The sequence below is a fragment of the Momordica charantia genome, assembly GCF_013281855.1.
Source record: "Momordica charantia cultivar OHB3-1 chromosome 1 unlocalized genomic scaffold, Mcharantia_2.0 BLBB01000001.1, whole genome shotgun sequence".
NCBI classification, from domain to species: Eukaryota; Viridiplantae; Streptophyta; class Magnoliopsida; order Cucurbitales; family Cucurbitaceae; genus Momordica; species Momordica charantia.
The window spans coordinates 8211076-8226400 of NW_028275157.1; the positions used below are offsets into that span (position 1 = coordinate 8211076).

At 34.7% G+C, this 15325-nt stretch overlaps 1 long non-coding RNA gene across 2 annotated transcripts; it reads left to right on the forward strand.

Annotated features, from left to right (window-relative positions):
- Window positions 1-5492: 5492 nt before the first annotated feature.
- LOC148213216 (uncharacterized) lies at window positions 5493-14949 on the forward strand. Of its 2 annotated transcripts, none has more exons than XR_015790330.1 (2): window positions 5493-8287; window positions 14775-14949. It is a non-coding gene; the product is annotated as an uncharacterized LOC148213216 (long non-coding RNA). The 2 variants fall into 2 exon arrangements; XR_015790331.1 differs by having other exon boundaries at window positions 5493-6083.
- Window positions 14950-15325: the final 376 nt, after the last annotated feature.

Here is a 15325-nt window from a genome sequence, read left to right on the forward strand (position 1 = left end):
GAATCATTCTTCGAAACATCCACAAGGTTGTCTTATAGCAATTCGATTCAATCCATCTAGTTGACTGTAGACCAATTGAAGGGATGTAGCGCAGCTTGGTAAGCGCGTTTGTTTTGGGTACAAAATGTCACGAGTTCAAATCCTGTCATCCCTACCTATTACTTATCATCTGAACAGTAATCCATTTCTGACACATTATCCTTATTTTAATAGATGACGTTGGGTAATTCTAGAAGTTTTTTGATTGAATTATGATCCAAAGGTCGTTTCGAGAAATATATCGATCAATTCCAATTCTTTCTTTTTTCTTTGATTCTTTTTCGATCGAGATCTATGGATCCAATCTAGAAATATTTTGTGATGAAAACCTTCTTGGGATTTGCTGAAGATTTTTGGCAACTGGAGTAGGCTACCATGAGACAAACAAAAGATCTTCTTTCTAAAGCGAAACTATTATATGTCCAAGGTCCAATATTGAAATAATTTCAGAGGTTTTCCTTGACTTTGATGATTCATAAAACTGGAGTCATCGTGTTAACTATCCGCGTTGATTTGGTAATAATAAAGATAATAACGAATAGAAAAAAATTAAAAGACAACCTACAAGTTGATCCAGTAAAATAAGACTTCTTTTTATTAAGTTCGTTTTTATTAAGTTCGTTTATTACCCATGGGGCAAATGGAATCCTATACATAAATCAGTTAATAAAAAAATAGAAAAAGCTTTGAAAACTTTCTCAAATCTACCAGAATTTTTATGAAAGCCTTTCATTTGCTTCTCTTCAATGGAAGTTTTATTTTCCTAGAATGTATCCTAATTTTTGGCCTAATTCTTCTTTACCATGGCAAATCTGTGTGAAATAACTCCGATGAGAGGAAAAAAGAAGACGTTAAGAAACCCTCCTGGCCAAGGAGCCGAATGAAACCAAAGTTTCACGTTTGGTTGGAGCTTATCGTCAGAAAAGAATAAATTTAGATAGTCCTTTGTGGCTCCGATGGCGACAAAAATCTCTTTCAACGGGTAATTCACAAAGTTTTTTTTGGGACAAATCAAATAAATAATCAAACATTGGAATAATCTGAATCGGTCTGACTCCGCCCAGGATCAGGATAATGGGTTAATGTTTTTCATTTAATAGGATAAATGATTAAGTATAGTTGATCGTAATAGTATACTGGTTCTATCCTGCCCCCTTCTTTTCTTTTCCTCCCATCCGGAAGAGAGAGGGAAAAGTAAGTAAATAAAAATGACATAGAAGAGTCCAGATTCGAAATGAATGAAAACATGAAGGGTTCTCGCAAAAGATAATTTTTTTCAATTAAATTATTAATTTATAAATAGCGGAATCATTTTTTTCCACTAATTATAACAAAAATGCACTTGGGGTACAACAAAAATTTGTATTCTCAAATGCTATTAGAAGGGTTTGCAAGAACCCAAAAGAAACTTTGGGCATTTATTACTTGGACCATATTCGCAATTTATTTATGTAACTCAATGAGAAATTTCCTTACTTAGTTGTCTCCACATTGGATCAAGAACACTTCGAGGGATCAAAAACTAAATCCAATCACTCGGATTATTAACTAATAATGAGTGGGTCTTTTATTTATTGTTTTATTTGTTATAGTTTATTGACCAATTTGAAAGATCATTTCATGTAGTTGAAATAACTTAAGTTTGGGTTGTTCCATCAAGTAAGGGAAACTCGATGGAATTTAAGGTTATAATGTTCTATATTTTTTTGCATTTTCATTGGCTATTAAATCTTTTAGTTGTAGGAGATACTCTGTTTTGATCTCTAGATCATCAAATTGTTCAACAATGTTTAGAAGGGATTTTTTGTCATTTGTTATAACATTAATTGTTTGCTTATGGCTACAGGGATTGATTTTATCATTTGAGCAAGATAACGATTCTTCAGAGGAAGTTTCATCACTGTTTTTTTGGATTTAAAAATTTCGGTTATATGAAACATATTATGAACAAGAATATGATGATATTAGCATATTTAATAATTGATTTTTTTAATTTATCGTTAATTTTTAAGTTGTTAATTTTTCCTTTCATGGGATAATTAGGGCAATATGTCCATTTTGTTTGCATTTATAACAAATGGTTTCTCTTTGGTTTTTTTTAAGATTTATATTTCCATTTTTTTTTTCGGGGGATTTATAGTTTTGTTTGTTTTGATTATATTGGTAAATATCTGCATTTTGTTTAAGATTTTTTTAAGAGGTTTGCCTATAATTTTTATAGTTTTTATATTTCTTTTGTCTAGAAGGAACTTGAACTTTCTCATAACCACATTCCTAATGCTTGCCTTTGTGACTTTAAGTTTAAGGTTTGTGCATATAACAAGTCCTTCATTATTAATGAAATTAATTAATTTGCCATATGTGAAGGTTTCAAATGGGATATTGTTGGAGATATTATGTAGAGTCATAAGGAAACACAAAATAAACAATCCGAATCCAACGTAGCGTTGTTTCCTTAAGACGATTTTGTTCTCTCTACGGCACTCAAGGTCTCACGAACAATTGTCTCTTAAGATAGAACGAATTTACCAACCTGTGAATGCAGTACTTCACTCAACGAACCCTTAGTATTTAACTACTCGTATAGAGGGAAAAAGAGAGAATTTTGAGGTATGATTTTTTTTGTTACAAAACTAAACAGAGCCACATATTTATAGACTATTTGTGGTCATTCAAATAATCATATTTTTCCATGTAAAAAAGACATAACTTACACACCATTTCATGAAAAGTTGTGATTCTTCATTTTTAATAAAAAATTATTTTATTCAAAAATTCCAACAATCCTCCACATGAATAAAATTTATTTTGAAAAACGTGTACGATTACTCATGAAGAATAACATCATCAGGATAAGTAGTCTAAGACTTTGAACTTTCCTTAGTAAAGCTATGGAGTTTACATAACCGATTAGTAGTTAAAAACTTTGAACTGTCAACTTTTTATGAGTAAATCAAATCCATAGTATTTACATAGACATTCTTCGAAATACTAAAGGTTCTTATGTTTGTATTCATTTTGGCCCTAAATACCACCTGGTTTCATGAGTTTTTTTAGAGAATTCAGCCTTGAAAATTCTCATAAAAGCGACCCCTCTACACCTACATAGGTGGCTAAAGAGTATCCTGACAATACCCTGCTCTTATAAAAGAGCTAAAGAGTCATTAAAAGCATACCTTAACCTCATCTGTTTCCAGGTAAGCACTAATTTTTATAATAGGAATGGTTAGGAATTGATAATTCCTTCTTAGTGCTCCTTTGAGTTGTATACATAAATTTGTTTTCCCTTTTGAACCTAGATCTTGGGATCTCCAGTCAGCTAGGTTGGTTTATCATTGTGTGATAACTCTCCAAATAGAGAGTTATTTGGGTATAATGTTGGTATAAATTAGCTAAAGATAGCATCAATTGCACTCTTATTCACTGATTTTGTGCTAAAAAGATCATAAACACTAGCTTTCTACATTGTAGTATTGTTAATTGCAATTGAACTAATTTTAGTGCATTTTGCTACAGCTTTGACGATGCTACAGCATCAGATCCATATTCAGAAAACAGCAGAAAACGACAAGCTGACAGTGAAATGACTGCCCAACGGGATTTACCACAGTAATTGGAGGTTTTACCCAAAAGTGAGAGCTGTGTCCCTCAAGGTCCGTGTTGTTGCCCTAATATCTGAAGGGGGTATAAATACAAACAAGAGGAGAAGTCTCCAAGGACACACACATCAAGAAACATTCCCCTTGTTCATTCTTGAAGGAATCCACCCTCACTCCAAGAAACCCTCTCTAAAAAAACCATTGGAGAAAGTTAAGAGAAAAAGAAGACTCTTTAGTGGCATTCGGGAGCTGATCTTCAGCTCATTTTCTTCATTTTCTCATCTTTGTATTATTTTCATTCCTACATTTTGTTTGACTCTCCTTATGGCTTTGCATAGCTAACGAACTTGTGTTAGGGGGAGATGTTCTAGACTAATTTTCTGGGCTGTAACCTTGCTGTTTGCGTTAATGAAAGTTTGCTTTGAGTTGAAGTTGCTTTATCAATATATTTTCAACATGCTTGATCACCATTTTGAAATACCTCTTTGATAACGTTTGGGAAAATGTATTAAGAAGCGAAACCCTTCATCTTGAGCTAGAGTCTACTTGAGTTTAGCGTGTGGTGACTTAGGGATAAGCATCACCTACCTTGGTCATAAGAACTGTGCATATATGCTATTGATGTTTGTCTATAAATGTTAGTAGTAGAAAATTAAAGACCGGTGTGATTCTTGCCACACAGGCTCCGATGCTTAAGTCAGAATCGGAGTAGTTGAGTATAAAATGTAGAGTGTTGTGAGCATCTCAAATAGTAGGGATTTGTAACATACCTTTAGGGTTTGACTTACTTCCCTATTTATAGAAGTTGAATCCTGATCCCTCTAGGAATTGTGGAATTATACATCTAGGAAATCTGGTTATCTGAATCTAGGAGATCTTCTCCATTTGAATATAGGATATCTTCTCCTAAATCTGAAGGCCATCAAAATATCTTTTGTTTTGAATCCCTTGAATAAGGGGAATTGAGATTTTTTAATCCATAACATTAGGAATTATCTACATAATTTTCTTGAATTATTTTCTTACTACTACAACTTTTTTTTATTATGAGACTTAGAAAGTAATTTAACAAGTAGCTTAGACATTAAGGAATTTTAGAGGTATAGACTAAATTCTTATTATTCTTCTATTATTCTAATAGGCTCGTAATTCTAATTACTGGCTTCTACAACATGGGAACACCAAGCTTACCAATGGATTTACGATTCTACAGCTGGGAATAAAAGGTTTACTCGTGCGCTATTCAATAGAAGAGGGTAGCAATGCTTGAATTTCAAGAAATTTTAATAATGCTAGAATTATAACAAGGGTTTAGCTATAAAATTAAAACTCCTTGCTATGTAAAGTAATTAAGGGGTACCGTTGTCCTTAACAAGTGGTATCAGAGCTATGGTATAAACCTAGCTATGTCGGTGAATCCTCGAGTGCCGAACAAAGAAGTGGTGAGCCTCGAAATGTGTGGTCATGGTGTAATCCGTGGGTGTGTTGTATCAAGGTGTGCCTGAGCCTTGGATAAGAGCAAGCTCTCGTTTCTGGTCTCCGAGAGTACACGGATCAGTGACTACTTGAGGGGAGGCTCGATAGTATTTTGTTCGAGGGGAGGATTGTTGTGTTTCTAAGGTGATTGCAAACAAAGTCTCATTGGCTAGGGAAGGGACTGATCATAGGTATATAAGATAGGACAATTATCTCCATTGGTGTGAGGCTTTTTGGGTGAAACCAAAAGCAAAGCTGTGAGGGTTATGCCCAAAGCGAACAATATCATACCATTGTGGAGATACTCGGGATACGGAGGGTTAACAAATTTGTGACGTGGCTCATTCTTTAGCTAACTCATTAATGCATGGATTTTTTATAAACACCTAAGCTGGTATCACGTGACAAATCGATTAAGAGAGATTATAAACAGAGGAAGATTCTGGAATGAGGGTGACAGAGAGGTATGAACTCCTTGTAATATGAGAGAGGGAGAGTACCTGTGAGTGGGGAGTGGATTGAAGCTCTCTTGGGTGATTCTCTTTTGCCCTGTATTTTTCCATTTGATCTGTGTATGTTCTTCTTCTTGATAATAAAAGTTCTTATGGTGGCTATTGTACAGTGGATGTAAGAATACCAAACTGGTATCCAAACCACTTAAATTCTTGTGTGATTCTTCGTCTTATACTAGCTTATTCACTATTGGTTGTGATTTATGTGATTACGAGGACTAAGATTCTTCACAAATTGGTATCAGAGTTGCACAGGGAAATTTGATTCCGTTCATCGTTATGGAAAGAAACTTCCTGAATTTGAGGTATGGCGTCCACTCGATTCGAAGTTGAGAAGTTCAACGGCAAAGGAGATTATTCATTGTGGAAGAAGAAGATCAAACCCCTTCTTGTCCAACAGAAAGTAGCAGTGGCAATAGGTGATCCATAAAATTATCCAAAAAGCTGGAAAGATGAGGTACTTACAGAGAAATTAGATACAGCTTACAGTACAATCATTTTACATCTCTCTGATAATGTTATTAGGCAAATAGATGGAGAGGAAACAACATCTAAGGTGCAGACTAAGTAAGAGAAACTTTATATGTCGAAATCACTCTCTGACAAAATCTATTTGAAAGAACGGTTGTTTGGATTTAAAATGGATAGCAATAAGAACCTTGAGGAAAATCTAGATGACTTCATGAAAATAACTTTGAGTTTAGCAAATAGTGGAGAGAAAATTAGTGATGAAACCCAAGTTATTATATTGCTAAACTCACTGCCAGAATCATATAGGAGGTTAAATCAGCAATCAAATATGGTATAACTTCTCTTACTATGGATGAAGTCACTGATGCATTGAGAACTCGGGATCTTGAAATTAAAAGTGAGAAGAAATCAAATGGAGTTGGTGAAAGCCTAAATATTAGGGGAAGATCAGAGAAAAAGGATTTCAATACAAGGGAAAAGGAAGGTCCAAATCTAGAAACAATGGAAGGGTATTGAAATGCTTTCATTGTCATAAAGAAGGACACTTCAAGAGACAATATCTTTCAAGAAAACATTTAAAAAAGGAGAAAGAAAAAACTGATGCAGAAGCTGCTGTAGCTGAGGAAGAATATGATAGTGTTGATGTTCTTGTGGTAACAGATCACCTTATAGACAAGTAATGGATATTAGATTCGGGTTGTACTTTTCACATGACTCCAAATAGAGGCTGGTTCGAAACTTTAGAGGACTTAAACAATGGGCAAGTACTTTTGGGTAATAACAATAGTTGCAAGATATCAGTGATAGGTAATGTAAGAATTAAAACTCATGATGAAGTTGAAAAAATTCTACATGATGTGAGATACATCCCTGAACTTAAGAGAAACTTAATCTCATTGGGAACATTTGATCAAAAGGGGTATTCTTTTAAAGCAGGAGGAGGAATCTTGAAAATATCAAAAGGATCTTTGTTAATTATGAAAGGTATTATAGAAAAGGCCTTTATTTTCTCATCGGAGCAACCATTGTAGGGTCTGCAGCTCAAATAACAACATCTCATATGTGTGATAGTTACTTATGGCATAGGAGACTTACTCATGTGAGTGAAGGAGGAATTCAAGCTTTTCACAAACATGGCCTGCTGGGAAAAGAAAAATTAATAGAGTTAGATTTCTGCAAAACATGTGTGCTTGGAAAAGCAACAAGACTCAAGTTTAAGAGGTCAGTACTCAAGTTTAAGAGGTCAGTCTCAAAGTTAAAGGGAAAGCTTAAGCTATATTCACTCAGATCTTTGGGGTCCAGTAAAAATAGAATCAAAAGGAGGTGCAAGATACTTCATTACCTTCCATTGCTTACTATTCAAGGAAAGTGTGGATTTATACACTAAAAAACAAGGATCAAAGCTTTCGAAAATTTGTTGAATGGAAAAAAATGGTGGAGACACAAATTGGGAAGAAAATTAAGAAGTTGAGAATCGATAATGGACTAGAATACCTGAATGAGCAGTTTAATAGTTACTGTGTGAATGAAGACATTGTTAGGCACAAGTCAGTTGTGAGAACACCTCAACAAAACGGTTTAGCAGAGCGAATGAATAGAACTCTTTTGGAACGTGTGAGATGTATACTTCTCAGTGCTAATCTTGAAAGAAGATTTTGGGTAGAAGCTGTCACAACAGCGGCCTATTTGATAAATAGGTCTCCATCTGCAGCCATAGACTTCAAAACTCCACAAGAACTATGGTCAGGTACTCCACCAAAATTAGAATTCTTAAGAGTTTTTGGCTGTGTAGTCTATGCTCATGTGAAAGAAGGAAAATTAGAACCAAGAGCAGTGAAAGGAATGTTCTTGGGTTATCCTCAAGGTGTAAAAGGGTATAGGCTGATGATCACAGAAGGGAATTCATCTAGATGTGTTCTAAGTCGAGATGTAAAGTTCAGAGAGGATGAAATGTATATGAAGAAGAGTGAAACATAGCAAGTTAGTGCAACATAATAGCAATGAAGAACAACTCAGAGACATTGAAATTGAGGTGGAGCAATCAGAACTCACTAAAACCAGAGAAACTGTACAGATTGATGAAACTGAACAGATGGTAAATATCTAACCCATAGAAGAATCTTCTGATATTGTTGATACATACCAACTTGCAAGGTATAGGACAAGGACAAATATCAGACCTCCAATAAGGTATGGCCATGCTGCTTAACTTTCTATGCTTTATCTATAGCTGAAGAGATAAACCTAGATAAACCAAAAACATTAACTGAAGCTCTTGAAAGCAAGGATAAAGATAGATGGTTAGAAGCAATAGAAAGTGAGTTGAATTCTCTGAGGAAAATTGAAACTTGGACACTAGTAGAAAAACCAATAGGTCATAAACTAGTGGGAAATAAGTGGATATTTAAGAAGAAGGAACTTCCAGAAAATTGTGAAGGTTGGAAGTTTAAAGCAAGACTTGGTGCAAAAGGTTATACACAAAGAGAAGCCATAGACTTCAATGAAATTTTATTCTCCTGTAGTTAGACATGAATCTATAAGAATTCTATTATCCTTAGTTGTTCACTATGACATGGAATTAGAATAGTTAGATGTCACAACAGCATTCTTGCATGGGAATTTAGAGGATAAAATCCTAATAGATCAACCTGAAGGATTTGAAGAAAAATGAAGTGAAGGGAAAGTATGTCTTTTAAAAAAATCCCTATACGGCTTGAAACAGTCCCCACGACAATGGTATTGTCAATTTGATGAATTTATGCTTAAGAAAAACTTTGAAAGAAGTACTTTCGACTCTTGTGTCATCTATTACAAACGGAGTCAAAATCAACTAGGAACTTATTTGTTGCTATACGTTGATGATATGCTAGTGGCTTTAAATAATAAAGAAGAAATTCAAAGTTTAAAACTGAGTCTTAATGAGGAATTTGAGATGAAGTACCTAGGAAATGCAAAGAAAATTCTAGGTATGGAAATTTTGAGAGATAGAAGAGGTGGGAAACTTTTTTTGAATCAAAAGGGATATATAGAGAGTCTTGAAAAAGTATGGAATTCAAGAAGCAAAAGGGATAACTACACCTTTAGGAACTCATTTCAAGCTAACCTTGGATCACTCACCTAACAGTGAAGAAGAATGTAAACAGATGGAGAAGATCATACTCGAGTGCAGTAGGCAGTCTTATGTATTGCATGACGTGTACAAGACTAGATCTGTCCCATTTCGTTAGTGTGGTCAGCAGATATATGGCTTCACCTGGAAAAGAGCATTGGCAAGTAGTGAGGTGGATTATGAGGTATCTGAAAAATAAGACTCAGTTTGTATTGTTGTTTACACAGGGTAAATCAAAAGATGACCCAATACTTGGGTTTGTAGATTCCAACTTTGCTGGTGATTTGGATAAGAGACGATCACTGACGGGATATATTTTCAAAATATTTGGAAATATAGTAAGTTAGAAGTCTTCTCTTCAACATGTTGTAGCTCTTTCGTTAACCGAAGTTAAGTATATTACAACCACAGATGCTATTAGAGAAGCTATATGGATACAAGGGATGGTTAATGAGTTGGGAATTGAGAAGAAAACAATAAGAGTGTACTGTGATAATCACAGTGCAATACTCCTCACTGAGAATCCCATGTACCATGAACGAACAAAGCATATAGATACTAAACAACATTTTATAAGAGATGTAGTGTCATGGGGATTAGTAGAAGTGCAAAAGATCCATACTGATGACAACCCAGCAGACATTTTTACCAAGTCTCTAACTTCATCAAAGCTCACAGATCATCAAAGTCCTTGACTTTGATCCAGCATGAGGAAACAAGAATTAGAGAAAAAAAAAACAGACCACTATTTGAACAAGAATGATCAAAGGTGGAGATTTGTGATGTGGCCCATTCTTTAGCTAACTCATAAATACGTGGATTTTTTATAAACACATAAGCTGGAATATGAGGAAATAGGAAAAAATTGAAGATGACGAAAAATATTCTTTCCGCATCTAATAGCACGTGACAAATCGATTAAGGGAGAGAGATTATAAAATAGAATAAGATTCTACAATAGGGTGGGAGAGAGGTATGAACTCCTTGTAATATAAGAGAGGGGGAGTGGGGAGTAGATTGAAGCTCTCTTGGGTGATTTTCTTTTGTCCTGTATTTTTCCATTTGATCTGTGTATGTTCTTCTCTTGATAATAAAAGTTCTTAAAAGTTCTTATGGTTGCTGTTGTACAGTGGATGTAGGAATACCAAACTGGTATCCGAACCACTTAAATTCTTGTGTGATTCTTCGTCTTCTACTAGTTTATTCATTATTGGTTGTGATTTATGTCATTACGAGGACGGCAATTCTTCACAATTTTGATATAATACTCTTTACCTGATTTGAATAGTCTCTTATGCCAATTTGGAGCAAGCCACCATTCGAAGGAAGCTACAAAGTAACAAAATCAATAAAGTTATGGAAGAGAATTATTGCGTTCGGTGGAATACTAGAATATTGAGTGTAAACAACTAAATAAAGAATGCAAGATTGAGACCATGAAAGTTTGTGATGAAAATGCATGGTGGCTTTGGCATTTGATAAGATGCATGGTGGTAATTGGCAGAGAAACATGGAAGCAATAATAAGATTCCTTAGTATTAAAATAATTTGTAAAGGAAGAACGTAAAATTTAACTTACTTGAAAAACAAGACAAAACTTTGGGAAATGATTTTTATTCAAAACTTCATCACCTTCTCTTAATTGATTCATGATTGATTTAGACATTATGTTGATAGTAGTTGACCAATCATCAATAAGAATTCGAAGAATCTTTTATTCTCGAATATACCTTGAGACAAACAAGGATCTGTTATGAAGTTTTGACCCTAGCAGCAAGTCTTCATTCGTGAAGTCTATAGACATACAACATATGTATGTAATTGAGAAGGCATTTTGTTAAGAGCATTTTCAGTATCTTAAGGGACTAATAACAAGTTGTTTACATTGAAAGATCGCAGATCTTCCAGTTTTATTATCTGATAAACTTGTAAAAGCTCTATCGTCTTCTGTCACAATGACAGTATGACAAGTGACTGTTCCAGACACTTCTTCTGACTTCCATTAACTAGGCTCACGGGAAGAATTCCTTTAGAGTTATTAGGTGTTAGGGTCGAGGAATATCTTCGTTCTTTTCCATGACAAGGGCTCCTCAGACTTTCTTTCCGTTCTTCTTCTAAAGCTTATTTTTCCTTCTATGGTCTCGAAATAGACGAAACTATTTATGAGCAAAGTTTTGCTTTCACATTTTTCGACGAGTCACTAGAGTACATTGTCCCTAATCGTCCTTCATAGGCTCATCTTTTCTTTGGGAGTTCTTCATTGGAGCCTCCTGTTGGTATCAGATGAATCTGGGCTCAAGAGTCCTGAACTGGATAAAAAACACTACCTAATCGTGAAATGAGATTGCAGACCATTAAATCTAGCTCTTATTGCAATGTGGTTTATTTTAGCTACTTTATCAAGATCAAGTTCAATCTTCTTCTCTCAAACAATCTTCTCTCAAACAAGCTTCAAGATTCGTTCTTTTAAGACAAAGCACCTCTCCAATGAGTTACTAACCACCCAATGATATTTGCAATAGTTCGGATCATTTGTTCTTCTGATTTCTTCAGGTCATTTACATTCAAGAAATTCAATGAGTTGTTTTCCAATAGTTGCTCTAACATACCTGGAATGTAAGAGTCTAGAAAATCGTAAACTTTTTCCTGTCTTTCTTTTAAAGATGAACATCGTTTACCGTTTCCATCTTGTCGTCTTTCCACCTTCTTTTCTTTTCCTTTTGAGACAAACTTCATAGGGTCGTGTTAATGAAAATATTCTTAGCTCTTGACTTATTTCTTATTTGGGACTAAAAGGTCTTTATTCCCTCTAATTAGGCGTGTTCATGGTTCGGTTCGATTTTAGAGCCAAACCGAAACCAAATTGAATAATAAAAAGTAAAAAAAATAACAAACTAAATCAAATCACTATGAAAGCAAATCGAAACAGTGAATTGATATTCGGTGGAATTCGATTTTACAGTTTGATGAGATAACAGGCAAAACAGATTGGTTGATCTGGGTAGGGTTACCATAAGGGTAGATGCGAAAAAAGAATTGTTGGTGATAACCGGCAGAGTGTGTAGGGCAAAGGGAGAGGAAGAAGAAAGAGAAAGAAAATCAGAAAAATAAGTAAAGAAGGAGTAGAGTTCAGGCAATTAACACATTATGCAGAAATAAGACTAAAAATAAAACACTGAGTCGAAGTGAAACCCATTTTAGTTTAAATCAATTTAAATAAATAAATAAAAGTTGACCATTCAATTTGAATTTTGAAAATTTTCAAAAATGAAAACTAAAAAGTTAAAACCTGAAAATACCAAAGGTACTTAAGTTTATATAAGTAAATAAAAAAAAAAAAAGGAAGAGAAAGAACTTTGGTTGTCCCACATCTGCCGGCTGCCACACCGACTTAATTCAGAGTCACACGACTCTTACCATGCTCAATGCATGCAAGTACATATAAATATAATTATTAATTATTAATTATATATATTTATATTTATATTTATTTGAGAAGTCAGGTTTTGAAGGCATCATGAAGTTCGATGGGGCCAATTTTGAATATTGGAAGATGCAGATTAAGGATTACTTGACCTGCAAGAAGTTGAATAAAGCTTTGAAGGAACGACCAGTAGGGATGAAAGATGAAGATTGGGTGGAGACGAATGAACAGGCAGTTGCCTCTATCAGATTGTGTTTGTCGATGAATGTGGCAAGTCTCGTAGCAAACGAAATGACAATAATAGATCTGATGAAAGCACTGGAGAATAGGTACGAGAAACTCTCAGCTAATAATAAGGTATATCTCGTAAGGAGATTCTTTAACATTCAAATGGAATAGAATACTTCTGTCAATTCCCACATAAATGAGGTCACAAAATTAATCAATCAATTGGCATCAGTTAAGATTACTTTTAGTGACGAAGTGAATGCTATTTAGTTGTTAACATGTTTACCTTAAAGTTGGGAAACGATGAAGACAACAGTGTCAAATTCGTTAGGAGACAAATCTTTGAAATTTTCAGAAATTTGTGATGCGGCATTTGCTGAAGAAATTCGCAGAAAGGGGAGTGGAAAAGAATCTACTTTCGTACAAAGCTCAGCATTGGCTGTCGAAAAAGGTAAAGAGAAGGTTGTGTCTGATGACAGGCAGCAGAAGCATAGTAGGAGGGATTGGAAGAGAGATGTTGAATGTTTTCACTGCCACAAAAAAGGTCACATCAAGAAAAACTGTAGAATATTAAAAGAGGATCTGAAAAGGTATATGGCGGAGTCAAATGCAATTGTAGATGATGCCCTCGTCTGTGTTGAAAGCAACACAAAAATAGGAAACCAGTCATCGGAGTGGGTAATGGACAGCGCAGCTTCAATACACAGATCTTCAAATAGAAGATTATTCACATCTTTCAGAAGAGGCAATCGCGGCCACGTGAAGATGGGGAATGGAAGACTTTCCAAGACTAAAGGGATTGGAAATATACGATTGAAGACCAATAGTGGGAGTGAGTTATTACTGCGAGATGTCAGGTATGTACCCAGTATCAGAATGAATCTTATCTCTACAGGTAAGTTGGACGATGATGGTTATCAGAGTGAGTTCGGTGGGAACCAGTGGAAGCTCACCAAATGATCCAAGTTGGTGGCAGTTGGCCATAGAAGATCTACAGTTTACACGTCGCAATTGAGTGTTGCCAGAGGATCATTGAAACAATAAATGCAAGTTGCAGATGGTGTCCAAAGAGGTAGGACTGAGCCAGCAACAAAGACAACCAGAACAGATCAGGAGGATCTGCCATCAATTCAGGAAGAACAATTGGGAAGTCAAAGAACGAGAACATGTTCTTTAGGTTATCAGGGATTATCCTCAGTTGTCAGACGAATGAGAGAATTGATGAAGTCGCGTCAGCGAACAGTTGCATCAGAGAAGATGAACTCAGTAGGTGCTGAAGTAAAGAATGAAGTTTCAATTCTGGCAGCAGGCTTGAATACATTTGTCAAGTCATCAGTGGGAAGTTCTTTCTTCAAGAATCAGTGTTTGAGAACGAAGAAGGAAGCTTCAAATATCGCCACTTAGTTTGAGTGGGAGCACGTGGCTGTGTCTCTTGCGTCTGGGAGACAAGACCACGTAGATTGTCCGACCTCAGGGCAAAGACAGATGAGACTGATGATTTCTCAGAGACTGTTGTTGCAGTGGGAGGCAAGATCGATATTTCAGAAAAGGATTTTCAAACACTACTACCAAATCCTACAAGGATTGAGATATTTGACCTCTTATAAATAGAACCATAGGTTTCATTTGTACAGAATCCAAATAATTGTTAAGGTACTTAGATAGTTACTTACGTATAAGTTTTAAATCGACAATATTTAAGGGATTTATTTTGCTCTTTGTAGCATTTGATTCCTCACCCTCTGATAGCTCCTGACCACCCTTCCATTTCCTCTTATTAATATTCTTGTGTTCTCCTTTAAATACTTGAAGATTGATCTTGTTTTTATTCTATTTTATTTCTTTGCTAATTTGTCTCAATCTATTTTTTTTTGTCAAAATCACTTTTTGATTTATTTTTCTTGTATTTGTTACAGAAAATGTGGCAATGATGATAAAAGGGCAGCACAATTGATTAGGACAATAGCTCAAATGGCTAAAGTGAATAAGATGATAGAAGATTTATCCATTATCAATTTAGAACCGGATCTGTAAAAACCGTATTTGGTCCGACTTATTTTTAATTTTAATTATTATTTTTTTATTATTAAATTTTATTTAAATTATTTTGGTTTAAAATAACATAATTTGCTTTATTATTAATTTTAAGTTAAAATTTTAATTAAATAAAAAAACAGATTTTGTTTTAAAAGAATATGATTTTATTTTATTTTAAACAAAAGAATTTGTTTTTAAAAATTAAAATAGATTTTGTTTCCTCTTTTCCCTCATCAAAACTCATATACCAACGCGTGTCGTCCTTCCCTTCTTCTCCTCCCTCCTTTTTCTCTCTTCTTTTTTACTCTTCCTTTTTTACAGTTATTTTCTTTTTTGCTGTTGAAGGGAGGGGACACACAGGGTTGGGTTTATTCCTCTGTCTTAAAAAGGGTCATATTCTTCTTCATTTTCTACCTCTCACCACTCACTC